The 27618-nt window shown below is 37.6% G+C and overlaps 1 protein-coding gene across 2 annotated transcripts in view; it reads right to left on the bottom strand.

The window, feature by feature from the left end:
* Positions 1–27618, bottom strand: part of znf704 (zinc finger protein 704) — a 70147-nt gene that overhangs the window by 23766 nt on the left and 18763 nt on the right. The window lies entirely within an intron of this gene.

Below are 27618 nucleotides of genomic sequence, written 5' to 3'. Positions count from 1 at the left end.
GGACGAACCCGGCTGATGTTGCGCCGTTTACCGGATTCTAAACAATGAAAAAGGGCTGCATGAAAGACATGTCACTGTTTTTATTCAGTAAAGGACATCTGTAAAATCTCAGTTGGGTATTTTATGCCTGTGATTGAAGGATGGACAATGAATGCGTTGACGTGTGGAAGGAGTAATAAATCTTCTCACCTGTCAGCTCACAGGAGCACATTCTCTCCTGGGAAACCCTGAGCTGCTCCGCCAAAGGCACAGCATGAAATCTCATATGAGAGCGAGACGGGGAAAGAGAGAGACCTCTGGCTGACAGAGAAGCCCGGGACCTCCATTAGAGATAGGCCTAATTTATGTTTCTCATGCGGCGAGTATGATGTCATTACGGCTTTCGGATAAATCACGGTAGGCTGCCAACGATGCCGCTTTTCCCAGGACCCCACTATTACAGCTACTTCCTGGTCACCTTGGGAGAGCACACTGGGAGTGATGGAGCTTTCCAGATAATGCCACGCTGGTGCTCCTGGATGACGGCTAATTAAGTACTTTAATATCTCTCATCCAATGGAATATTGTAAATTTCAAGAAATGCATTAGATCCTGTGTAATTACCATGTGATATATTGCCACTCAAAAAAGGATCTCTAAAGTCCCAAATCACATGAGTCATTAGTGTCCTTATCAAGTCACGGGAGTGAAGCCGGCCACACATTTATGAATAGTAATTAAACGAGAAACTGGGCAATACATAGATCTCCAAAATATGCATTTGACAGGAGACTAAGAGGGCATTCACACTGCGCACGTTTGCTGTGGGTTTACTTTGTGTCGCATGAAGGCGGCTTTCTGCTGCTTGCTAACGGACACTTTTGAGGAGAAAGCGGATTGCGAGCCATTCATTAGCCACTGTGATTGCACTCACTATTTGCAATTACACTGCACGTAGGCTACTCTCGCATGTCCAAGGTAAATCATCACCACTGTCATACCTTGCTTGTGATTTGTTGAACTAATGACTTATTCATTGGCTAAAGCGCAAGTTACTTAGCTTCCTGAACAAGCAGTCTTTCGGTTTCACATTCATGTGAATCGCGCCTCAGTTCTAATGCAGCCAAACTCAGATGGTTCGATACCCTAGTTTGCACACGGGACCACATGACAGCTTTCACATAACCAATTCTTCATGTGAACTGTGCCCCGTTTCGAACTAAACCGCAAGTGTGAAAGTATGTCACAGTCTATAGTTTCACATCTGTGTGCTCATCCACAAAGTTCACCCATTCTACATAAACTGTATGAGGGCTGATTCATATAGTGTGATGATTAAAAAAAAGAAAAAAAACATTTGCAAATTGATATACGGTGGTTAGGAATGGTTTGGAATGAACTAGTTTATTAGCGAGTTCGGCAGAGGACGTGTCTTAATAATCCATCAATACTGATGCATGTCCCCCTAAAAAACATCTGATCAGTCTCTGGTGATCATGACCATAAACTAGCCTAATTACACAGGACTTTTGACTAGAAGATTATGAAAAGATGTAATTTTGCAAGATGTAAAATTATCTCTAATAATGGCCCATGCCATCATCACTAGAATATCTTCAACCATTAAGCTGGAAAAACACAAAGGGAATGTTACTGTTCTCAAAAAGAGAAAAATAACAGAAAAACAGACACTCTGCTGTGAACTAAGCCTGCGCTATATCTCTTTGGATGGCTCTCCCATCTCCCATCTCTGTTGACATCTCAATAGGAGTGGGACAATATGATCCTGCTCTTTCTGCTCATTTCCAATCAGGCAGGCATAAATGAATGACCATGTTGTAGAAATGAGCCTGGGTATGAATTACCCAGATTTAAGAGTCATTAATACGCGTTAATTCTTCCAATGGCCTCCCTCATTTGCAGGAAGCCAAACGTCAATGGGTTTTTTTGGTCATGGGGGTAAATTCGTGAGATGGCCGCCAGCCAGGAGAGGGAGGCAGTCTGCAGACATCTGTTGCGATTCAATGGACAGATGTGCCAACTTTTGTAGCTGTCCAAACTCACAAGACAAATGATAGAGCGGGTGGCCAGAGAAAGGCTATCCTACGTACCTTCAGACATCTGGACCTTTGTGTTTAATTAGTCAATCGGGGAGGCATGTGCCTGCAGTGCCAGAAAACTAAAAAGATGTTTCCAGTTTAAAAAATAACGGTGGTTTAGGGGGATATAATAACAACTGATTGGATTACAGTCACTTTTTTCAAAGCCAATATCAGTCTTTGGGTCTCAAAGCATTTAATCACTGTGGACTCATTCAGGCCATTTGTCCTTGCAACTGTGTCACTATAAATGTTTGACAAAATACCAGCGCCACTTCCACTTCAACATACCAATACGATCGAAAACAAACTACATTTCATTCAGAATTTAGAGAGCATTTCAGTGTCTGTAAACACTGATTACTCTGAAATAGCACTGGGGAAATCAGGGGAATTCCCCGAAAAACCAGAGTACGCAGCTCCTCCCCTGCAGCCGTCCCCTTCCTGTTCGGTTTTGAGCAAGAACAGGAGTGAGCGGAGAGATTCCTTTGAAGTTGGTTCGAGCTGGGCCGTCTATCGTTTATTACAGTCACTAGTGTATGACGCTCATTTCCTTCTAAATAACGGGCAATAAATCAGACACCTCAAGCCTCCTGGCGTGAGCTCCTATGTTCTGTTATCGCTGGCATCCACATAAAAATCTGCATACGACATGGGACAAATATGCATGAGACATTGAGGCATTATAAAACGTTAACCTGCTATAAACATGTAGCATTGTGACTGTGACCTCTGACTGTCAGATACTAATCAGATATGGTCATGGACCGAGCCCTCCGCGTTTATCTACGGCCGTGCGAAGATCCAATCACCATCACATACCTTTAAAAGATAAAATAGCTGAGACATATATGGGCTGATATCTTTCAATTTCCTGTGCAATCATTACACTGCAGCTCAGGTGGTATAACTGTACTATATTTTATATATATATATATATATATATATATATATATATATATATATATATATATATATATATATATATATATATAGTACAGTGGAGAATTGACATTACTTTTAGCTTTTGTTGTGTCCATCACTTCAAGAGCAAAAATGCTCTATCCTATTATCAAACTTTACAGAAATATTTAGTAATTGTTATTATGAAATAAATGCTGTTTTTTTATGTTCTGTTTATCAAAGAATTCTGAAAAACATGCATCATGGTTTCCACAAAATAATTAAGTAGCAGAACTGTTTTCATCATTAACAATAAGATAATAATGGTAAATACTTCTTGAGAACCAAATCAGCATTTTAGAATGATTTCTGAAAAGATCATGTGTGTATATATACATAGTATGGCAGTACAAATGTGTTCTGCCATTTATACCTGTGGTGCAATTTAAAATTTACACAAGCAGAAAACTATAGCCTACGAAATGTGTTGTAAATGGCATCCAATGTAGACGGCTTCACTGACTATAAAAGAGCGATTTCGTTTTTGTTTATGGTTACTGAGCAAGCATTAACTTAGCACATCAATACATATTTGGGGAGCAGTCAAGTGCATATACTGCATATATAAGCTATTTTCCAACCACTTAAATCATATTTGTAATGCATTACTTTTTAGAGTCACCTCTAAAATTTTACAGTGCTCCATAATGTTGTGCTCATATATTATTATTTATCTTATCTTTTCGGTTGCAACTATCATTGTCCATTTTTAAAGTGTGTTTTCTAATTAAAAAACACCTCTAATGCTTATCAAGGCTGCAGTTATTGTGAAATATTATTACACATTTGTTTTCTATTTGGTAACATTTTAAAATATATTACGGTGATGGCAAAGCTGAATTTTCTGTATAATTATTCCATTCTTCATCGTCACATGATCTTTTCAGAAATCATTCTAATATGCTGATTTGGTTCTCAAGGAGTATTTACCAATATTATCTTATCTTTGTTAATGATGAAAACAGTTCTGCTACTTAATTATTTTGTGGAAACCATGATGCATGTTTTTCAGAATTCTTTGATGAACAGAACATAAAAAACATTTATTTAAACAAAATCATGTATTTATACGAAAGCATTTATTTAAAATAGTTAAGAAATTACAATTACAAAATATTTCTGTAAAGTTTGATAATAGGATAGAATACAATCTTCAAGAAAGAGCATTTTTGCTCTTGAAATGATGGACACAACAAAAGCTGAAAGTAATGTAATTCTCCAAATAAGGCCTAATACTAACTTATTGCCACACCTGCCAATGGCTGGTGACATAAACAGTTAGTTCACCCAAAAATGAACACATGATTTACTCACCCTAAAGTCATCCTAGGTGTATATCATGACATTCTTCTTTCAGACAAATAGAGTTATATAAATGTCCTGGCTCTACCAAGCTTTTTAATGGCAGTGACTGATGGGTCATTTTTTAAGTCCATAAAAGTGCATCTGTCCTTCATAAAACTGCTCCACATGGCTCTGGCGAGTTATTAAATGGCTTCAGAAGCGAAGCAATGCGTTTATTTAAGAAAAATATTGAAATTTAAAACTTTATAAAATAAATTATCTATTTTTCGGTTGTTCCTGAAAATATATCAATATTTGCCATCCTTGTATCGATACAATATTGCCACACAAAATATTGCGATACTATGCTGTATCAAATTTTCTCCCCCACCTCTAGCACTGATCCAATACTGACACACTTGCATTGTCCTTCTTGAACGATTACACTCACTTAAAGGTCCCGTTCTTCGCGATTCCATCTTTCAAACTTTAGTTAGTGTGATATGTTGCTATTAGAGCATAAACAATACCTGTAAAATTATAAAGCTCAAAGTTCAATGCCAAGGGAGATATTTTATTTAACAGAAGTTCCCTTTCAAAGCCTACAGCGAACGGCTGGTTTGGACTACACCCCTGCACTTCCTTCATGAATGACGTCACTAGAACCGTTTGTTGACTAACCCTCCGCCCACAAGAACACGCAAAATAGGGGGCGTGGTCTTGTTGCTCTCCCACGTGGAGAAGAGCGCGCATTCAGCGCTTGCATCTCCCCGTTATGGTAAGAGGCGGGACCTTTCCGGGCAAAGTGCGCTAAGCTGCTGTCCAATCACAACACGGGAAGCGCTGGCCCAATCAGAACTCGTTACGTGTTTCTGAAGGCGGGACTTCATAGAACAAGGAAATCATCAGGCCGTTTTTAGTACAGAGGAAACAGCGCTGCACAGATAAGTCAATTGTGTGAAAAATACTGTGTTTTTTTACATGCGAAACATGAACTCATGTTATATTGCACACTGTAAACATAGTCAAAGCTTCAAAAACACGCGAAGAAAGGGACCTTTAAACCATTTTTTTAAAAGGATACTCAACAAGACGGGCATTTTTGATAACTTTGTTTCTGTTCAACCGCAAGACGACGTGATAGAAAGCTCAGTTTAGTGTCCGCTCGCTGTCTGTTATTTGGCTTTCTGGTCATGCTTCGGATGTGAGCGCATGCAAAACTAAAAAACTAAAAGACTAAAAACTAAAAGACTAAAAGAACCCTGTCTATCATAGAGACTTTAGAAACCCTCTTAAATCTGCTCTTCCCAGAGGACCCGTTCAGGACTGACTCTACTGCAAGCTTTACCACCCAACTGCTCTGAAAGCCTTCCCCCTTTCTCTCTTTTTGGAAGGCAAACTTGCAAAGCGTTCTGGAGCGAGAGTCGAGAGACATTAACCTTGGCAACCTGACATATACATACACACATATTATCTCTTTTTAATTTGATTAAAGCAAAGATTAATCCATTCATCATCTGTTACTTTGCATCATTACAGGTCGAGCGTGTCGTTGACACAGAGGGCACAAACACACGCACGTTCTTTGTTCTCAATGCCACGCTCGTTTCATCTCGCCCCCTCCACCCCGGCTCCAGAAGTGCTCTCCTCACGCCCGTAGGCTGAGCGCTCACACGGGATCCGCTGAATGTGTGGGCTGCGCCGATCTCAGGGGCCGAGGGGGGTACTGTCGGTCAACACAGGGATGCTCGAGGCGGTCCAGAAATCACAGTGGTTGGCAGCGGCCCAAAGCCAGCCTCCTCTTACCTCACACACGCCGCCCAGCTCCCTGTAGTATGGATAAACATTGTGCATGTGAAAACTGGCCCACGGCCAGACGCAAAGCTGGAGTCAAACAATGATTTCCCTTAATACTGGACAGCCTTGTTTACTAGCTAATCTGCAAACAGACAACAGACAAAATACAGTGCGGCGTTTCGGCTATACTGGCCACTCATACGGCCTTTATAGCCACCCCTGCCCCCACCCGCATGGCTGAGTCGAGTTTTTACAGTTCCCCGCAGTGTTCAGAAGCGTTCCTCAATGTGAGGAGGGTAAACATGCTCACAAAGAGGGAGGATTTCACATTCCTGCAAAACATGGAGTGTGTAAGAACTGTGGTATTAAGGGTTAACCTCGACCTCAGGATAGTGCTCTTTTTTTACCAGTATGATCAGATCATGTTTGTGAAGGAAAAGAAAAAGAACAAGGCTTTATCTGACTCCATCCCACATTGCCACTGTGGAAGAGTAAACATGACGGAAAAAAATAGGAGACAATTCCTATTGAATTCCAATTCCTAAGAAAAATGCCAGAGAGGCTGCATTTGCAGGTGAACATCTTTGTTCTGAACATGCATATCAGTGTTCTCCTACCTTTTTTTCTTACAATATGTGCCCAAATTACACTTGAGAACAGAAGTGTGCTCAGAAATTGTAATTGTTCATTTTAACTGAATATCGTTTTGTATTATCGTTAGTTATGGCTCTCACAATCATGAAACTGGCTGATGAAAAAATGTCACTTCAGACCTGGAATCCAATAATGTTTAATTTCCTTTGTAAACAAATATTGCACAGGGGTAAAATGAAATGAATAATAAATCAATTTGAAAATATTCTCACTATGGTAATGTAATATATAAATATTTGTATTATATAGAATATTATCAATATTTGCTATTATGCTATTTTATTAAAATATTTAGAGTAATTATCATTTCATGATGCACATTAAAACATTATGAACAATAATTAAAACAACAAAACCATTAAATCATCATACATCATTTAAATATAGTCTTACTTGTAATGACCAAATGATTTCCTATAATGCTATTATATAAAAAGATCATTATATAAATGTTAAATATTATATATATATATATATATATATATATATATATATATATATATATATATATATATATATATATATATATATAAATAATATTATATAATTCTATAATATATATATTTACACAAATATTATTGTTTTATTGTGTGTATTAGAATATCAACAAATAACATCAATGATAATAATTAAAATAAATCCTACATAGCATACATAGCATTTTACATAGCATTTAAAGATGGTCTAGCCAGTAATGGCCAAAATATTTTCTGTCATGCAAAAAAAGCATTATAAGCATTGATAATACTTTAACATGAGTGTTCATATATTACTTATGAAACTATAAAAGTGATTAGATCAAACAATGGTGATTAGGAGATTATGTAATAATCACATCAGGCCTAATAATATAAAAGTCACTTAACAACTTAATGAATGCATTAATGAAAAATATGGGTTGCATGATTACTTATTTTAAATCAATTACATTTTCCTGTTTTATAGGTTAGACAAAACCTAATGTAATGACTGGGACAAATCAGACACACAATTATTTATTATATTTAACAAATAATCTTTAAAGCCCTACCCATTTATAATTAATTATTCATATTTCCCCTTTGACCTAATTTGCCACACTAAATTGTTCCAACTAAGTACCCACTGGTTATCCCAGGTTGGGAATCAGTGATGTATATTAACCTATATACTTCAAACCTCAAACATTGTCCCACCTCATGAGAAATGAATGTGAAATATGGTCTTGTGCATCTATGAGATGTGGCATCGGCGCCCTACATTTCAGTCTACATCCCGTGGTATAGTTCACACAAAGATATGACCCACAAAAGGGACCGGCAAAAGACCAACCGTAGACTTTGCGTCACCTCCCCCAGCTGAGAGGCGCCATGACGGAGTACCTGAACTGCATTCACAAAGCCAGCGCTGGGATGTTTAAAAGCCGTGCCGTTCAGCAGGCATAGCAACTGCTTTGATGGACTCAGAGAATTGATGTTTCTGTCTGACCTAATGAGCGATGGGAATACAGAGCTTGTTGCTGCTGCAAGCAATTCATTTAGCTGCCCCTTTTGTCAGGAAAAAGAGCGAGGTGATGGTGAAAGGAGAAGGCAACCACGTGAAAAAGGAGTCTTTATAAAGTCTACAGCGGCAACAATGACCGCTGATCACACTTGGTCCCGTTCTATTCCCTGAATACTGAACTCATATAAATGCCTGTGTGTTCCTGCTGGCTACCTGCCAGATTCACGTTGTCTTCAAGTCACGTCGAGAATCATCCTATTTATGAGATGGGGCACTACAATGTCGTATTAACCAGCTGGAAACTAAGAGTTTTCTTTAACTAAAAATTCTAATTCTGTCATTATTTATACATGCATTAATGTTATTTATATAATACTTATTTGAAAGTCAAAGGGGTTTAATGTAGTTTTAAACATTCTTCAGAATATCTTTGTTCTTCAAGAAAAAAAGTAATGGATTGATTTTTGGGTGAATATTCATTTTAAGCTAACTTTTTGGGGTGGAATTAGGGGTGAATCAATTAAAGAATAACTGTAAAATGCTAACTGATCTTCTTAATAAGTATATTTTATGTCTATAGCACCATTCACAATGCATACAGTATTATTTCAAATCAGATTTACAGAAAATCGTGTAAAGAGTTACAGCAAATTCTGCAGATTTTCCACAAGATAACCTCGTCTAGCTGACTAACATAGGTAAGGTTTTAAGTACTCATGTAAAAAAAACTACAAACCAATCAGTATAAAGATATGCATCACATGTAAACGGTTTCCAGCAAAAGACTGTTTATGAATGTATGAGTTACATTATAGCTATTTTTGTGAATACAATGGGAAAGAAATGTTCATTATTCAGAAGGTTAGAGCCAGTACTTCATGTTTTTGAAAGAAACGCTTACAAAGGCTGCATTTATTTGATCAAAAATACAGTAAAAACTGTAATATTGTGAAATTTTTTTACATATTACCATTCCATTTTAATATATCCTCAAACATTAATTAAACCTGTGCGGATAAAGCTGAATTTTCAGCATCATTACTCCAGCTTCAGTGACACATGATCCTTCAGAAATGTATCTAAGGGCTTTTTTTTTTTTTTACACCTATAGATCATTTGTTTTTTTCCCAAACGGGGACTTTATTTGTTACAATGTTGTATTTTCTTCTTGGTTCCGTTCACTTTCACATTGCAACATTTCAAAGCACACCAAAATGTTTTTATGTATGTCACGTTTGAGTACAACTGTCCTCTTATTGGCCAGTGTTTCCTCTGCATCATCCATCAAGATGATTGACAAGTTCCCTCCATGAGCTTATTGTGGCTCTCACTGGATCTTCCAGTGCTGTCAAGAGGTTAACTGTTCCAAGACACGCAAACACTGTCAAGGCTTTATCAGGACATCATTCTTGCAAATTACACAAAATTTTAAGATGAAGAGGGACTCTTTTGGTTTCCAACTGTGATAACTAATGTGATCACTCACAGAATCAGACACTATTGCAATTATAGCACATTTCCCATTATGAATAATAATACCACTTTGTTCAATTGGGTCGGATCGTTTTCACACCTCAAGCGAACCGCCCCAGAGTTTGTTTGCAATCCGGCCGAGTCCACCTTATTCAGGCAGATTCGGAGCAATTAATTTGCTGCGGATCCAAATGTGATTACCATGTTCACCACTAAGCATATCCTATGTTGCCAGCTAACATGTCCCGAGTAAAAGTGATAAATAAATAAAAACCCTCACCTAATTACTTCTTGTGGCCTGCGTATTCACAACGAGTACAAATAGCGATGCAGATTAAGACTAGGCAATTTCCTAGGCAGATACTGACTTGGGACAATATTATGACGAAGCACTGCTACTTGGGCGCAGAGATATCCTGGCTCTCATCCTCACTTCCTCTGGCTGTTGAGCAATCGCAAAATGTTGCGTGTATATATATATATATATATATATATATATATATATATATATATATATATATATATATATATATATATATATATATAAATTTTGAGTTTAGAAGTTGTTCAGAAGAGATATATACAGTGAGGAAAATAAGTATTTAAACACCCTGCTATTTTGCAAGTTCTCCCCACTTAAAAATCATGGAGGGGTCTGAAAAACGTCAAACGTTTCCTGTAGTTTTTCACCAGGTTTGCACACACTGCAGGAGGGATTTTGGCCCACTCCTCCACAAAGATCTTCTCTAGGTCAGTCAGGTTTCTGACCTGTCGCTGAGAAACACAGTTTGAGATCCCTCCAAAAATTCTCTATTGGGTTTAGGTCTGGAGACTGGCTAGGCCACGCCAGAACCTTGCTATGCTTCTAACAGAGCCACTCCTTGGTTAGCCTGGGTGTGTGCTTCAGGTCATTGTCATGTTGGAAGACCCAGCCTAGACCCATCTTCAATGCTCTAACTGAGTGAAGGAGGTTGATCCCCAAAATCTCAAAAAACATGTCCCCGGTCATTCTCTCCTTAATACAGTGCAGTCGCCCTGTCCCATGTGCAGAAAAACACCCCCAAAGCATGATGCTACAACCCCCATGCTTCACAGTAGGGATGGCGTTCTTGGGATTGTATTCATTCTTCTTCTTCCTCCAAACACGTTTAGTGGAATTATGACCAAAAAGTTATATTTTGGTCTCATCTGACCGCATAACTTTCTTCCATGACTCCTCTGGATCATCCAAATGGTCATTGGCAAACTTAAGATGGGCCTGGACATGCGCTGGTTTAAGCAGGGGAACCTTCTTTCTTAGGATCATTGAGACCCCATGAGGTGAGATCTTGCATGGAGCCCCAGTCCGAGGGAGATTGACGGTCATGTTTAGCTTCTTCCATTTTCTAATGATTGCTCCAACAGTGGACCTTTTTTCACCAAGCTGCTTGGCAATTTCCCCGTAGCCTTTTCCAGCCTTGTGAAGGTGTACAATTTTGTCTCTTGTGTCTTTGGACAGCTCTTTGGTCTTGGCCATGTTAGTAGTTGGATTCTTACTGATTGTATGGGGTGGACAGGTGTCTTTATGCAGATAACAACCTCAAACGGGTGCATCTAATTTAGGATAATAAATGGAATGGAGGTTGACATTTTAAAGGCAGACCAACAGGTCTTTGAGGGTCAGAATTCTAGCTGATAGACAGGTGTTCAAATACTTATTTGCAGCTGTATCATACAAATAAATAGTTTAAAAAATCATGCAGTGTGACTTCTGGATTTTTTTTATTTATTACATTATGTCTCTCACAGTGGACATGCACCTACGATGACAATTTCAGACCCCTCAATGATTTCCAAGTGGGAGAACTTGCAAAATAGCAGGGTGTTCAAATACTTATTTTCCACACTGTATATATATATATATTTATATATCTTCTGAACAACTTCTAAACTCACAAGTAGGAACTTCCCTGGAGGAAGGCAGCAGTCTGTGGTAACAATAGTGATACGCACAAAGCTGAGGTCAATAGTACAAATGTCACGCTGGAATTCACTGGTGACAATGTGATTATTATTGAGCACAAGCCCACAAAACACCTGTGCTTCATCCCGTTAGAGACATGCCTCATTCTCTCCACATTGGATAGACTTAAAGCAACAGAACGGAAGCAGACTGCCTACCAAACTTTGATTTATGGGTAATGATGTACCTTTTAAAGTCTATGCTTCAACGTCAAAGGCAGTGTCCCTATCTCTCAAAGATTCTCATGCCCGCCATACCTCACGCCGGCACGTGACCCCCTCCATCCCCCCGCCAGCATCACCCGCATCACCCATCTCCCCCAGGGAGCCATCACTACAACAGAGACACTCCCAATTACACAGTGTGGGGGGTATTGGAGTGCCTCATAAAACTCCATACTTCATGAGATGGGGCTGATGGGTAAGAGAGCATGTGTGTGGTGGGGGTAGACGTCTTCCCCTGAACATCATGTCCTAACTGCCTCAGGCCTGGACAAAGACCCTGTCACTTGCGAGCATGTTATGGACACTTATTAGGGGAGTTATAGTGGTTTTCAGCTTTAATTTCTCACCGGACTCCACACAAAACCGGCTAAGAGGTGTAATAAAAATGGCAGGTGCATGGTTAAGAGTGAGAAGTTGACTGTGGTTAGAAGCTCAAAGGAACATTGCTTCCATTAATATGTGATCTGTTTATCAACATTATGCAAAAAGAGAGGGGGAAACAAACATTCTGCTACAGAGCTGTAGAACAACAATACGCACACAACATACTCAATAGAAAGGCGTGCTTGAAGTATATAAAGTGGTGATTGCCAAGGCAACATCAGTGTTACTATATTTTCAGTCAAATTAGGGATTTGAACAAATTTTGAAAAAAGTATGTATTTCAAATTATTCATGCAATGATATTGCATTGTGGCAGTGTTATTTTATTTTAAGTAATTGTTACATGTAAAAATTAAAGCAAATCCTTCCAATCACAGGCATTTCTATAGCACCATCAAAAGTAATTGTGACTAAAGTGCTTAATTTTATAAAATAGGGCTGGGAAATATGGCAAAAAAGTATGATAATGATATCCAATTACTTCCAACCATTACAAACGATTTATAATTTGATAATGCTGCCAGCTTGAAGAGTATCCTAACAAGGACTGAAGACTGAAGAAACCAGGGGGTTCAATAATTAGATTTTAGATTATAGCTTATTAACAAAAATAGAGTAACATAATAACCTTTAACTGTGTAAACATGCCTTTCTTACCTTAAAGGGATTGTTCACCCAAAAATGAAAATTCTTTCATCATTTACTCACCCTCAAGTTGTTCCAAACCTGTATGAATTTCTTTGTTCTGCTAAGCACAAAAGAAGATATTTGTAAGAATGTTTGTAACCAAGCAGAGAGCGCAAAAATTCACTACCATAGCAGGGGAAAAATACTATGGTAGTGAATGGTTGCTCTCTCTGCTTGGTTACAAACATTCTTACAAACATCTTCTTTTGTGTTCAGCAGAACAAAGAAATTCATATAGGTTTGGAACAAATTGAGGGTGAGTAAATGACAATTTTCATTTTTGGGTGAACTATCCCTGTAATGGTTCACTGTGTAATATTTATGAGGATCTATTGACAGAAATGCAATAGCCCTAAATGGACAAACTGCTCAGAGCTCTAGCTACTCTCTTCTGTCTCAGAGGATGACATCTTTGTCCTGTGTCAGCCACCGTAGCTTCTCTATGTGCTTCGAAAGGGAGGGGTGTGCGGTAGACGGTTGCAATTTTCAAAAATGTACTCACTGAACCTTTAAAACAACAGAAGTTCAGTTGCCTTGCAACTTAAAATAGTGGCAGCAAACATCTCAGATATTTGAAGAGGTACAACCTACACGAAAAAAGTTCACCATTAGTTAAAATAAAGAAAAAGATCAACTATGTACTGTTTTTAAAAATATAAACGGTTTATACTATGTTACTGTTTAACTATGTACTGTTTTTACAAATACAAAAGGATTTGGAGGTAGAAATCGGAGTAAAAATTGCAAAATGTAAAGGTTGTGAACCAGTCATTATGCTTCACATATTAACATGGGACCGCATTTTGGCTTTGGAAAAGGCGATGGAAAAGGCGATGGAAAAGGCTTGTTCCAACTAACTACATATTTTGCTGGGACGGTTCACACAGAACGCACTTTTCCATTTTTTTAATGTAAATGCACTAGACAGACGTGTTTGCCCTGAGCATGACATTGTGCTCTAAAAACGTGGCATTCATGGTAAAAAGTATAACTTTCAATAAAACGCATCTCAAGATCCTGCAACAACAGATTCAGTGTCCTTAATCTGTGCTTCGTTGCTTTTAAGAAACCCAAACGACTTCCATAATTGACATTGTGTTGCTTTTTTTTAACAACTTCCTTATGCAATCGTTTTTGTTTCCCTCACTGGCCCCTTGCAGACTGACTGGTTGTTGTCTAATCCATATCGATCAAAATATCCAGAGCCTATCATTGTATTGGACAATTTTTTATTGTGATCTTGATATGATTTTTTTTTTATTCAGGTTCAATTGTATGAATAATTCTGGGCCCAAAATTTGTATAAATTTTACTGATAGTCCACTGTGTGCAGAATTTTTGGGTATATTATGTCACAGTTTACTTTACTTTGCAATCCTCACTTACATAAATGAACTATAGTGTCCTGCACCTACGAGTAAAACATTATATCTGATGTGTGAACATTTTTTGATTTGACTGTATAACTCAAATTACAACTAAATCTCCTCATATAAGCAACAGCAAAAAAATAGGTGAAGAAACGGACTATACCAGATATGAAGGGGCAGCAACACAAATTTGACGGTCCCCTTTAGACTTCAGACGATTTAACAACTAAAACTATAAACAACTGTTTTAAATGTTACAAGTGGATTTAGGCATCACAACATACACAGGAACACCTTGGCAACTTCATGTACATTCACAAAATGTAAAAATCTAATTTTTTTCTGTTCATGCTTATCATATTTTTTGATTTATGCATGAGTCACATTGTGATTGAGCACATAATTGAAACAGGTGCATCTCCAAAACAGTAAACAAGTTATACAGTAACAGCATGTAAACTAATTTTCCTTTGTTTTCGTCAAGGCATGGTGATTCTGTGCACGGACTCTTGGTAAACAGCAGCAGATGCCCTGGTTAAGGTAGAGCTGGCGCCAGGCTACTGTTCATTATGTAAATGTGAAAGCGAGAGGAGGTGTAGCTCAATGCCCTGTACAGTGCTGGACGCGCAGTTCTCTCACACCGCAGAAAAACACGAGCCACAGAGACAAAGGGGGAGAGCAAGGGAGGGAGAGAGAGAGGGTACAAACATAAAAGAGAGGGTAAGAGAGAGAGAGACCGTGATAGTAAGATGGAGAGGGATCTTTGCCACTCAGCACCTGAGAGTGAAGGAAGAACAGAGGGAGGAAAGGGACGGCGCGCTCATTGTTTTTAAGTGGCTGTGGGAGGGCCACTGTTGTATTTATGTCCGTCACATAGCGCTCTACCTTTCCTGGGAATGACAGCAAGCTACTGAAATGGGGGTTAAGTTAGCCACTGGAGTCTCAAGAGGGTTTCAACCCCATTTTGTCACTGCTGAAACACTTTACGGTGGCTTTTCATGCCAATGGCTTGTTCTAGTGTAAATATTCAATGTAAATCTGGAAAATATAACAAGAAAGAGAGAAAGAAAAGGCAAAAAACAAAGATGATACTAGAGTTAAAAAAAAATTCCATGACATTTTTTGTAGCTGCAGGGCTATAAAAAAATAGTTCCCCCAACTAGGGATTTGGTTTTCTGAATGATGACTCGACAGGCTAATTAAGTTAATGTTCAGACTGTAGATCGACCAATAATTAATTAAAAATAAATACATAAAAAATTGTTACAAAACTAACATGATATCTGCATGAAAATCTGTGAAAAAATAGGAGTGATAAAATATTGCTGATACTTCCCTACTAACACAATTGTTATTTATTTTATTTTATTTTAATTTGAAAAAAAGTCAACTTGCATTTTAAAATATATTTTTAGAAGACAGCTGTATAATATTATGGGTTTTTAATTCCATATTGTGCTAATAACCAAAAAAACGAATTACAAAAAACTTACATAAATTGCAAAAAATGTACAAAAATGTACAAAAAAACTAAAATTACATAAATATTATATGTGCTAATAACCAAAAAAACTATTACAAAAAACTATTACATAAATATATAAAAAATATTTAAATTACTTTTTATTTTAAATTTATTATAATTTTATTAAATAAAAATACAATCAATGTCTTTTAAAACAAATTTTTAGAAAGACATTATACAGTGTAGATTATTATTATTATTACATTTTAATTGCATATTGTGCTGATAATAATAAATAAAAAGTTTCATTGCTGCTCACACTGACAATTTGTATTATATATATATATATATATATATATATATATATATATGTGTGTGTGTGTGTGTGTGTGTGTGTGTGTGTGTGTGTGTGTGTGTGTGTGTGTGTGTGTGTGTGTGTGTGTGTGTGTGTGTGTGTGTGTGTGTGTGTGTTGCACACACAAACACAATATACAATTCTAAGACAAAAATATGTTATTTAGCAGATCTCTAATAGGCAGACAGCTGGGAAGCAACAAGCAACAGGGTATGCGTAAAGAACGACTGAGACAAAGAATGAAAGAGGGGGGGAGTTGGCCGAGTCGTTTGTGCAGAGTTTCCTGTCACTACGTGCTGTGAGGTAGTGCCAAAGCTCTAACCCCTCGCTTTCACAGTTCCTCGAGTTACACAAGAGACATCAAAACGCACACAAGCCCCTGAGCGCAGAGGAGGAGCAGCCTCTTGGGTTTGGCAGGACTGATCGCCGTCCTTCCAAAGGGAGCAAAGTTCAGCGCCTGTAAGAGGAGCGCAGCCGCTCCCACAGATGCTGCAGAGTCGCTGCTGCTGCGCCCACGTGACCGCCTTATTGTTTACTCCAGCACACAGCTCCAGCCACAGGCATTCAGGGGAGACTGGGAAGTCTTTGTATAGCAAGAAAAACACAACATGGCCCATAGGGCGGTTTGAGGGGAGACTTTACCTGTAGTCACAGCCACAAAGAGAAAAAGGAATCTGAGAAAAATGGATCTGAGCCGTTCTCCTTACATGCTTCTCGAAGCACAGAATGTGAAGATCAGCACCAGCGGCTCTTAAGAAAAGCTTAGGATCAATTATTTCACTCGTACTGAAGTGTTTGCTAAGCATTGTTTTAATACCGTCAGAAGTACTTTGGCACCAAGTCAATACTATATTTAAAAAACAAAATAAAATGTTTTTAATAAAATATAAAATGTTTGTTATGAGACAAAATTATAAGATTAGAAAAACAAAGAAAATATATGTTTAGGTCTTGCTCTTTAAACACAGCTTAATAAACCTGCTCGTGTCTATTATGCCAATAATTAAACTACAATTTGTCAAGAAAATGTAAGTGTAAATTTAGGTGAGAATTGATGATAAAACAGAAGTGCAGAGGATAGAGAGAAAAAACCGCTGGTCGAAAACAAGAAGTTTTAAAGGGGAGGTGAAACACTCAGATTCAGTCAATCTCATGTAAATCTTGATTACCTATAGAGTAGTATTTAGAAATAGTATTTTAATAGTTTTAATATATCTATAAAATAAAGATACGCTGTACTAAGTCTTTCCAGAAAACAACCAGAGTGGATGGAAACGTGTCGTGTGGGCAGAGCTCAAGAATGACAAACGTGCGGAGCTATTGCGTTGAAAGCGGCTGTGAAACGGTGACCAACTAAACAAATGTGTTTAAACACACACACACCATACATTGCATGCTCCATAGATAAATTAACTATGTGATCATGTTGTTTACTTGCTGTGCTTATGCAGCGATAGCCAACAACACAGACATTTGAAGCAGTTTTACTCACCGCCTGCGGTTACAATGCATGACCGTGAACCTTTATCGTTTGGGGCCACTCCTTCCTTAATCAATAGATCTGCAAATCCGGCTTCAAACTGGGCCTTGTTTATAAAACAGTCATCACCCAAATGCAAAATTCCCTAAATGCTTCCCTAAATACGAGCAAAGCGATTTGATGGCCGTGCTGCTTTTGCTATCTCGCTCTGGTCTACAGGTACCTGATCATTTCAATAATGACCAGCGCAATCTACGTTTCCGCTAGCGTCTGGTTGAAGACGTGCTTTTTTTGGGGCAGTAAATAATGGTGCAAACACTAGTACATTGACGAGCTGAAACCTTAGTAAATCAGCTTGTGTGATTGATTTAAATACTCTCCGGCCATAATCTGTGACCTAAAGGGACACTCCTACAAATGCATATGCATTAAGGTCAGCCGCAAAAATTACCCTGTCTACGCCTTTTCAGATCTAATTTTTCAATGTCTCCTGACTGTAGTTTTTTAACGCCAAAAGAGGGTCAGCGCTGACGCAAGCTGTTAGTAAATCTGGCACTTAAGCCCTATTCGCACGGGACTAGTATTATATATGGACCTCTGGTGATTTGTAATAATTGCAGAGAATGTCTGTGATCTTAATCCCGTGCGAATCTGCCATGTCTGTAATTTGTAAAGTAAATATTCCCCCGCAAAATACCTACCATATTTCGCCGAACACCAAGGTCCTAGTAGTCCCGTGTGAATCGACATCTCTGTGATTTAGCCAGGATTAGGCGGATCGTATATAATTTTTGCAAGTTTTTTTTTTCCTGTGTGCATTTCTATCTTTATCTTTCACAAAGAATGGAGGCTCCGTACTGCGCACCGTTATGAATTCCCGTACAGCCGCACGGATTATACTTTCACTTTAGAATGAATTTGGGAGTAAACTGATTGAATGGTGTGTTTAATATTAACATCAATACTATTCTTAATAAAAAACAGAACAGAACAGTACAGTACAATGACAAACTCGTTTAAATGGGCGCTTTTACATTTAGCTTTGAAACTGAATCTTCCGCCGTGTATTGTCAGCTTCTCACTCGTGATAAATGAAATCTGACTCCTGCCGCTGGTCTGTGCTCAGTTTTACGTCTGTTCTCTAACTGAACGAAATTATGTTTATTACTATAAAATAATCAAAATGATATCGATGCCAGTTTATGATTTCATGCAGATATATATATATATATATATATATATATATAAAACGAAACAACATTTAAATGTCTTGATATCATATCCGGGAGAAGTCAGTAAATTCGAGTAAAATCACAGGCTTTGCTTTATCCCGTGCGAATGCGCCACGCAAAACTCAGATGTGGGGGAGTAATTTCTAAATCACAGAGGTCCTTAGATAATACTAATCCCGTGTGAATACTACTTTAGACTGTAATTAGTATAAAGTAATGCAATACTTTTTAGAGAGAGAAATCAAATCATTAAATTTCACTGGTAATGGTATCAACTTCTGTCATTTATATTTAAAAATAATCGGATCAGGAGTAGCAGTGGATAACAATCAAAATGTGAAACACTACAGTCCTCATAATTTGAGAACCTCGAATTATGCATAATAACAGGAACAGTCTGACAGTAATTGTCTTGAAATGTATTGTTGAAGCTGAATAATTTGTTAAAAAGTGCTGCTTTGATGATTGCAGTAGTGGAGGACAGGGTGAATTTGGAGATGCTTCACAGTGAGAGTTTTAGCCTTCTGACAGTCAACAGTTAATGTAATCATGCTCTCTGAGAAGTTGCGTCTCTAATTTCGTTCACTTTGTTTAGCGTTATTATTTGCAGTGGCTAAAAAAAATGCTAATAAAAGCTAAAAGAAGTTAGATTAGTTTCACAGCGAGTTGCTGTGCCTCCGTGCAACAGGCATAATGAGGCTACCGAGTCTGAATGATGAAGATGAGAGCTAGCGATCACAATGATCCTCCCTCCCTTGGGCAATATAACGAAACCTCAGTGCAAAGGCTCTGCAACATGTAATACATATAGTGTTTCATCAGACATTCTTCAAGCATCTGGAACATTCCCTCTCTAGTACACTACACCGCTGAAAAATCAGCAAGAGACCGAGAATAGTATGAGCTAACCTCAACTTGAGTAGCCATTTAAAGTGGTTAGTCAAATAAAATGTCTGTGCTCAGTAAAGACCTTCCACTTCTATATTACAACATGCATGAGTAAATCAAAGTCATAACATCTAATCTATACAGTGTTGTTTTGGTTTAAGCTCAGTAATCTTGGTAATCTTCATAAGCCCTAAACCTGTGGGAGAGTGATATAGATTTTTACAAACAACCTTTATAAATCACATTAATCACACAGCTTTTTTTCTTCCTCAGGAATGGGAGAAAATGATGCAGTTTAATAGTGAAAAAAGCCTGCTTATTACTCATTCCCACTGTCACAGCCTAAAGTCTCCCTTCTTTCTCATCCTTCTCAACTATGCCACAATTGGTAAGCGACACCCCCATGCTGAGAGCTTAATTAGTACATCTCCATTTTAATTAATAAAGTCTCAGAGCTCGACAGAGATCAATAATTTATGTTACTAACTACACTGTCAAAACTGAAAGGTATAATTAGAAATGCAGAAAATTGTATGCGGGTTTACTTTAATAGGACACACTTGAATACCTCAACATCATGATGCCCCCCTGCCAGACAATCTTTGCCCCCAACTACACAACTCAAACTGAATTAGTTCTTCTCAGCAGCCACAGGAGACGACTCATAAAATCTAGGCTACGTTTACCTTTACGAAACGGAGCAACGGAGACATTAATATCCAGACTTGAACCTATAACCAGCCATTTTGACTACTGTTACATTGTATGATCACTCTCTTACTCATGCAAATGATAAAATAAAGTACCATTAGAGGGTTGCGCGATAAGACGCAAAAGAGAATGCAGTGTGGTACTGGCGTGCACTGCCTGTAAATCTCGTCTTGTTCGAATAAAGCCGCTTCAGACGAACCACAAACCACAACAACTTTATAAACCTGCTGCAGTCTGTCATTAATGTGAATCAAAGAACAAAGAAAAAAAGAAAATCACTCACTGCTCTTGACTAAATAACATTTGTAGCTTTAATAAGGATTCACCTATATCAATTTATAATTTATGCAGTGAAGACAGCGAAGAACTATTCAATTTCGTTATATTCTAACTGGTAGACCTACCTAAAAACCTTAAAGCACTGTTTACAAGGTAAAACAGAAGAAACAACTTTTTGTGCATTTTCAGGGCAAGTAAATATCTGAATCTGGTCTGACTGGGCAAATAGAAAAAAAATTGAGCATATAATATTTTGAAGGGCACAGCTAAATGTGACATTCATTATAATTCATTATGGGTGTATGTGAATATTGCTTTGGAATATTGGTATCGGTAATGCTTTCTTTAATAAACAGATGCCATTAAACAAATATTTAAAATAAAGTCTACTGGCGATAGGCTATTTATGTTGTTTCTACATTAATTTTGAGATTAAATGTTAAATTATTAATGTTAAAGGGTTAGTTCACCCAAAAATTGAAAAATGATTTAATTAATTACTCACCCTCATGTCATTGGACACCCGTAACACCTTCGTTCATCTTCAGAACACAAATGAAGATAATTTTGTTGAAAGCTGATGGCTGAGAAAGGCTTCAGAAAGGCCTCCATTGGCATTCAATACATTCCCACTGACCCACTCATAAGACCCATAAAGGCACTAAAGACGACATTACAAAGTCCATCTCACTACAGGGGCTGTACAATAATTTTACCAAGCGACAAGAATAGTTTTTGTGCGCAAAAAAAATCAAAATAATGACTTTATCTGCCAAGTTATTGTCTTCCGTGTAGGTCTCAGACGTGAACTCACGCGATAGCGGCGCTCCTCCTCTTCCGGATCATGTATTCGAACGGTGGATCTGCGTCATACTCTCCCGCATGCGTCAAGTTCACGTCAATAACTCGGTGGATAAAGTCGTTATTTTGATTTTTGTGCGCACAATAACTATTTTCGTCGCATTGTAAAATTATTGTACAGCCCCTGTAGTGAGATGGACTTTGTAATGTCGTCTTTAGTGCCTTTATGGGTCTTGTGAGTGGGTCAGTGGGAATGTACTGAATGCCAATGGAGGCCTTTCTGAAGCCTTTCTCAGCCATCAGCTTTCAACAAAAACATCTTCATTTGTGTTCCGAAGATGAACGAAGGAGTTACTGGTGTCCAATGACATGAGGGTGAGTAATTAATTAAATAATTTTCATTTTTGGATGAACTAACCCTTTAAATTATTAATTATAAAAATTAAAAAATATATTAATTACAGAATTTGTTTAATTGATTGACAGCACTATTATTAATAATATAATTTATTTCAAAAGGTTTTTAAAAAAATTGTTTAATCTTTCCCACAAGGTTTCATGCATGAATATCAATATTAATAAAGGTAAAATGAACTGATAAACAAAAATACTTATTAGTTATAATAATTAATCTTAATATAATATAATAGTTATGTTAATTTCAACAAATGTACTAATTCTTTATTAAAATCAAGTTGTATTAATTAATTTAATATGCCTGAGCTAAGATGTTACACGATAGTTGTGTGTATAAAATTGCATGACGAAGGAGAATCAAAGTAAAGTTCCCATGAAATCAAAATATATAGTTTTTGGGCTTTTAGTATGAATATGTTAGCCTTACTGTTATCTATAAGCTAGTGTGCTCCAAAACAATGACAAAATTTGCATTTAGAGAAGATATAAACATTCAACAGTCTCTCACTTCCGTCAATTGATACATCACTGTGATTTTCTGTCCAATCAAATGCTCTCTAGAATCTGAAGTGTCCCACCCACTACATTATAAATAGATGATGAGGCTGTGGCTAAAATTGGTCTCTGGTTCACACATATTTTCTACATAGTGAATGGCACAGGGGAGAGGGAAGATTCAGACAGTGTAAACATGCTTTCCGTTGGGGCGAATTAAGTCTGGTTTCACGTTAGTGTCACGCAAACCGCTGCATTACACACACACAGCTCCAGTCCAGAGAGAGAAACGTATTGGATCTGCACAGAATACTATATTTTAAAGCGATATGGACACGATTAGAGAAACCGAACCTTGATATAAACTAAACGCTATTGGCTATTTAAACAAAAAGGGAGGAGCTGTTCGATATGTCCCACCCTGTCTTCCTGTTTCAGTGGAAATTATGTCAACACATTGAATAATGGTGCGTTTCAAGGCACTTCTGTCTGCCTTTAATGACGAACACTTAGGAGAACGTGGAGAAATACAACACATCTAACAAATGAAAACCGACCTCAGAGAACTCAGGGCTTCAATACATGGAATAAACAAAGGGAACTAATTAGGAAACAGCTGAACAGAATGACTAATCAAGGAGACTATTGAGAACGCAGGCAGGCAGCTAACAGACACAAAGCAAACAAGACTCAAACTGAACATAACAGATACACATTTCAACATAACCCGTTGTATATTGATTAACAAACGTTAACAAAGATTAAAAAACACTGTGGGGCTTTTTTGTAAATATTCTACAGCATTTCTATTAAAATCTGACATGTCTCCCATACTGTCATTATGAATCCTTGTTTGTGAAACTTTGACGTGAACACTTTTTGAAAGTCAAATGGGCTGTAATTCAAAGGCAAAACCGCGATGTTAGTCATTTTGATTATTGCAACAGCACATAACATATCAATTCGCACATGAAATCAATTCATCCTTTCACACTCATTGTCGCAGCCTCTTAAAATAATGAGACAACCCTCCAACAACGATTCAAACAAAGCACTGCATATGTTCTCAGTATTGATGTGATATTTTTTCTTGATCATACTGCTAAGGCCACAGCCACTCTTAACACACCTTCAAATTGGCGGCATGTAATGAAAAGCTATGCTGCAATTACATTTAAAGTAGTCTCTTCACCGCTGACTGATTTACATTGTGATTTACAGAAACATGACTGTCAGAGTTACACAGCTGGAACATTTGTTTCTACTCCCATGACTGCAGTATAGAAGTGTTTAAACTCATAAAACGAGGCGATACTTCATTATTTACAACGTTAATAAATGTAAATAGACTTGGGTTGACAGCTTTAAATTGACAGGCAGGCAACACATCAGGGATTGTCATAAATGAATGCAGTGTATTACACGTGTACACATATTATCATGACAAGAAAGGCTGACAGAATCATGCTTTGATCTTTTAAACAAATGACTCTCTTCAGAAAGGCATCTTTAGGGAGGCTGGATGTTAATGGGAAGCCATTTCTGATCTGGTATGTTTTGGTATTGAGCTACCATTGCAATATTGGTATTGCAAACATCAGATCCTTTCATGCGAGGACAAACCAACAGCCTAGCTGCATTATTGCTCTGAAAGACATAATCCATTCTTAGCCACTCCCCCTCACTGATATTCAGGGATTTTTAATTAAACCACTAATTTGCATTAAAAAATCCAGCACATTTCATTCCAAATCAGCACAGGTGGTCCGATTTCCAAAGCCATGACATGCAAGCGTCCGGTGATTTAAAGCTTCTAATGGAAAAGGCTATTATTGCTTACCAATGGAAGAGAAACTATTCATGGGTAGCCTTTTTAACACAATTTCCAGATGACTGATTTTATAGTTTGGGCTTAACAACACCGCCCAACACATTAAACCTAACCCTATCATATTTTTGCATGCATTTTACCATTAAACGTAAAATTAAATACATTTTTTTAGCTTTTATTATGACTGTGTTTGCCTCAACTCTTTCCCCGCCAGCGTTTTATAAAAAGGTTATCAGCCGCCACCAGGGTTTTTGACAATTTTCACAAAAATGTTATTGCCCATAGAATATTTTGTTTAATGAATATCTGAGCATGCATACATGTCAAAATAAAGATCTGACCCTCTTCTTTTAAACAAAAAATAAACTTTTATTCTAGCTTCATGCATTCCTTTCTTATGAACGCTTGAATATGGGCGCGTTCATTAAAAATTAAAAATGTTAATAAAAAGCTGAGAAAAATCACATTTTTGTGAAAGACTGTTTCCAGATCAGATTCAGAGTGATGATCAAACACAGATGGAGTAGATCGAGTCCATCAACACTTCTAATGCTTGCACAGTCCTGTAGCTCATCCTGGGTCCACATTTCAGTCAGTAAAATTAGATAGTTTTGATTCATATGCTGTTTAATGATGATGATCACATTATTTTACATATGCATACGATTACATGCGATCGCTTGTTTTACTGCGTCTTACTCGCGTGTGTTTTGATCAGGAGATTCAGTACTCATTTAGAAGATGTGCATTTAAATGTAGTCGATTTGCCATGTGTGGGTCTTTAATGCAGAGACTCTCCTCATGTGTTTGCAGTTTAAATATAATGACTCATAGTTTTTGCTTAATGGCCAAATGTGTCATTACAAAAGTTCTCAATGCCGCTGCAGGTGAAATATAATGTGGACAGCACTGAATAAATATATTTTCGGTTAAATTCTTATAATTGATCACTCAAACCTCTATCTAAACCTCTCTAATAACCATCGGACTCCATCATGTTTGTAGTTTAAACCATGGGCTGATTTTCAATCACTAATGGGAAAACAGTTGCACTACTTTTGTAGCTTAAAAAGTGTGTTAGTCACTGACCACCTGCTAATGAGTTTAACCAGGTGCATCTGGGTTGCGTTGTCATCTTGGTGCATGTTGAGCCAATCAGATAGGAACTATTTCTAAACTATTTCAATCATTGAGCAGTTTAGGGAAGTCTGAAAAAAGAAAAACATGCAGTGTCCAGTCTGATAAGACACCCAGTTGTTTGCTGTGAGAGTGCTGGAAAGAATCCAGCATCGCAGAACTCCAGCTTTTGCAAAGAGTGGCGCTTTTCAGATGGTAATCACATGCTCTCTAAAGTTGCAGCCCAACAGCCATCCGCTTACTGAAGGAACTGTTTTCTTTGGCAGCCACTAAAGCTGCTCTACTGAGAAAGCATACTGTTTGGCCAGAGGAGTCCCCTCCTCAGTTTCTTCACCCAGCACATCCCGACACTGGATCAACAGAGAGGAAAAAGGAGGAAGGAAAAAGCTTGTTGTTAAAAGAAAAGAAAAAAAATCATCAGCAAAGGTCACAACCATATTTCAAGCAATATGGCTGTACAAGAGGTTATAGGAACCTAGTAATTTGGTTGCATTCATTTTTATAGCTGTACCACAGTAATGCAAAGGCTTATTTTGATAGACTCAGGGGACTGAGCTCTCAGAGCAATAGGTTCATTTGGAGAATCCTCCAATGTGGTTTCCTGACCACTGTCTCTGCAACAGTCTCGGTCTCCCACAGGTGAATGAGCTATATTTCAGGACCCATAAACTGATTCAAGATAACAAATCTCTTGACAAGAAAATATGTGTAGTTGTTATAATACTCTTAAAATGTGCACTATGTTGGATTTTTGCAGTAAAATATCCAAAAACCACTAGGCCAGTGTTATATATTTTGTTAAGTTGAGTGCTTACAATATCCCAAATGTTTCCAACTATTTGTAAATGGTGAGAAAATTGCTATTTTAACCAAGGACCAGGACGTTTGAGGGAGTCATCTGTCAATTGTGTCATGTCTGCGTTACCCTCGGTTTGGGGTTTTATTTGGCAGAAACGCTTTACTCTTAGCAGTGTGAACAAGTGTCACAGCAGCCGCCGAGCGAACGCACAGAGTAACATTATAACATAATTGTAAACACACTTAAATGTATCTAATATGGTAAACAGAGCTGTGTTACCTCATACTCATGACAGGAAAAGCAGAAATGGCGTCAGCTTCTGTGTCCCCTCATAATAAAAGTCCCGCTGCTCGCGAGCCATGTGTCGCGCTTCAATCGCTCCTGCTCAGCTCCTTCAACATCCAGGCCTACTCTGCTTCATACTACAGTAACATTAATATCTGCACCCATGAACATGATTTCTGCCAAAGGCTTTAGTTAAACTTGCTGAAAACAAAATCTCCTTTTTCACTGTGAAATTACTTTGGTCAAAATAGTGGATACTAAACAACACGCAAGACGGCAAAACAATGCTATGGTTGCCACAGAGTCAGTTATCACAGTTTGGGGATTTTCCCTACACACATGGAATGATAATAAAGACGACTCATTCCTGCATTTAAATGCGGTTGTCACTCCTGAAACTTTACAGTAGTGCGTGGCCTAAGTGAGGCTATTCAGCCATACTCTTCCTCTCCGCTGAACCTCTTAAAATGGACTACAAAAGTCATATTAACTACAAAAATACTGCAAATGATGCCATTGATTCTTGTGACTGAAAATCATTATCACCATATTTTATTTGAGAATTTAAATGGACATTATTTTGCTTTACTTTAATGTATGGAAAAAGGGAATGCGCCAAATTTCAGCCACTGAAAATGTTAATTCGAGAATCCCATAGCATTCCATCTATAGAGTTGTGCAATATTATCAATATTTTAAACGTTCAGTAATTATTTCGTAGTTATTCCACAGTCTAATTGAAAAAAATATATATTTTCTGTTTTGGTTTTTCAGCCCAGTAATTAAAGAACTTTCTTTTTGGAGCATCAAGACATTTGGATTTGGTAATGCCCACATGCCTGTTCTTTTGAAGTGACTAATGTTTATTTTGCACAATTCTGAACACACACATGTGCATCTGGCATGATATCTTTCTGTAGACTCTCCATAGACGTAGTTGTTTTTATACTGTACAAACGGTATATTCTATCCCCTTACACTAACCCTAAACCTACCCATCACACAAAACGTTATGCATTTTTACATTTTCAAAAGAACTCAATGT

Source organism: Pseudorasbora parva, chromosome 19 (genome assembly GCF_024679245.1).
Source record: "Pseudorasbora parva isolate DD20220531a chromosome 19, ASM2467924v1, whole genome shotgun sequence".
Classification (NCBI taxonomy): Eukaryota; Metazoa; Chordata; class Actinopteri; order Cypriniformes; family Gobionidae; genus Pseudorasbora; species Pseudorasbora parva.
The sequence above is the reverse complement of the archived record's forward strand: the minus strand, read 5'-3'. Positions and strand labels throughout refer to the sequence as shown.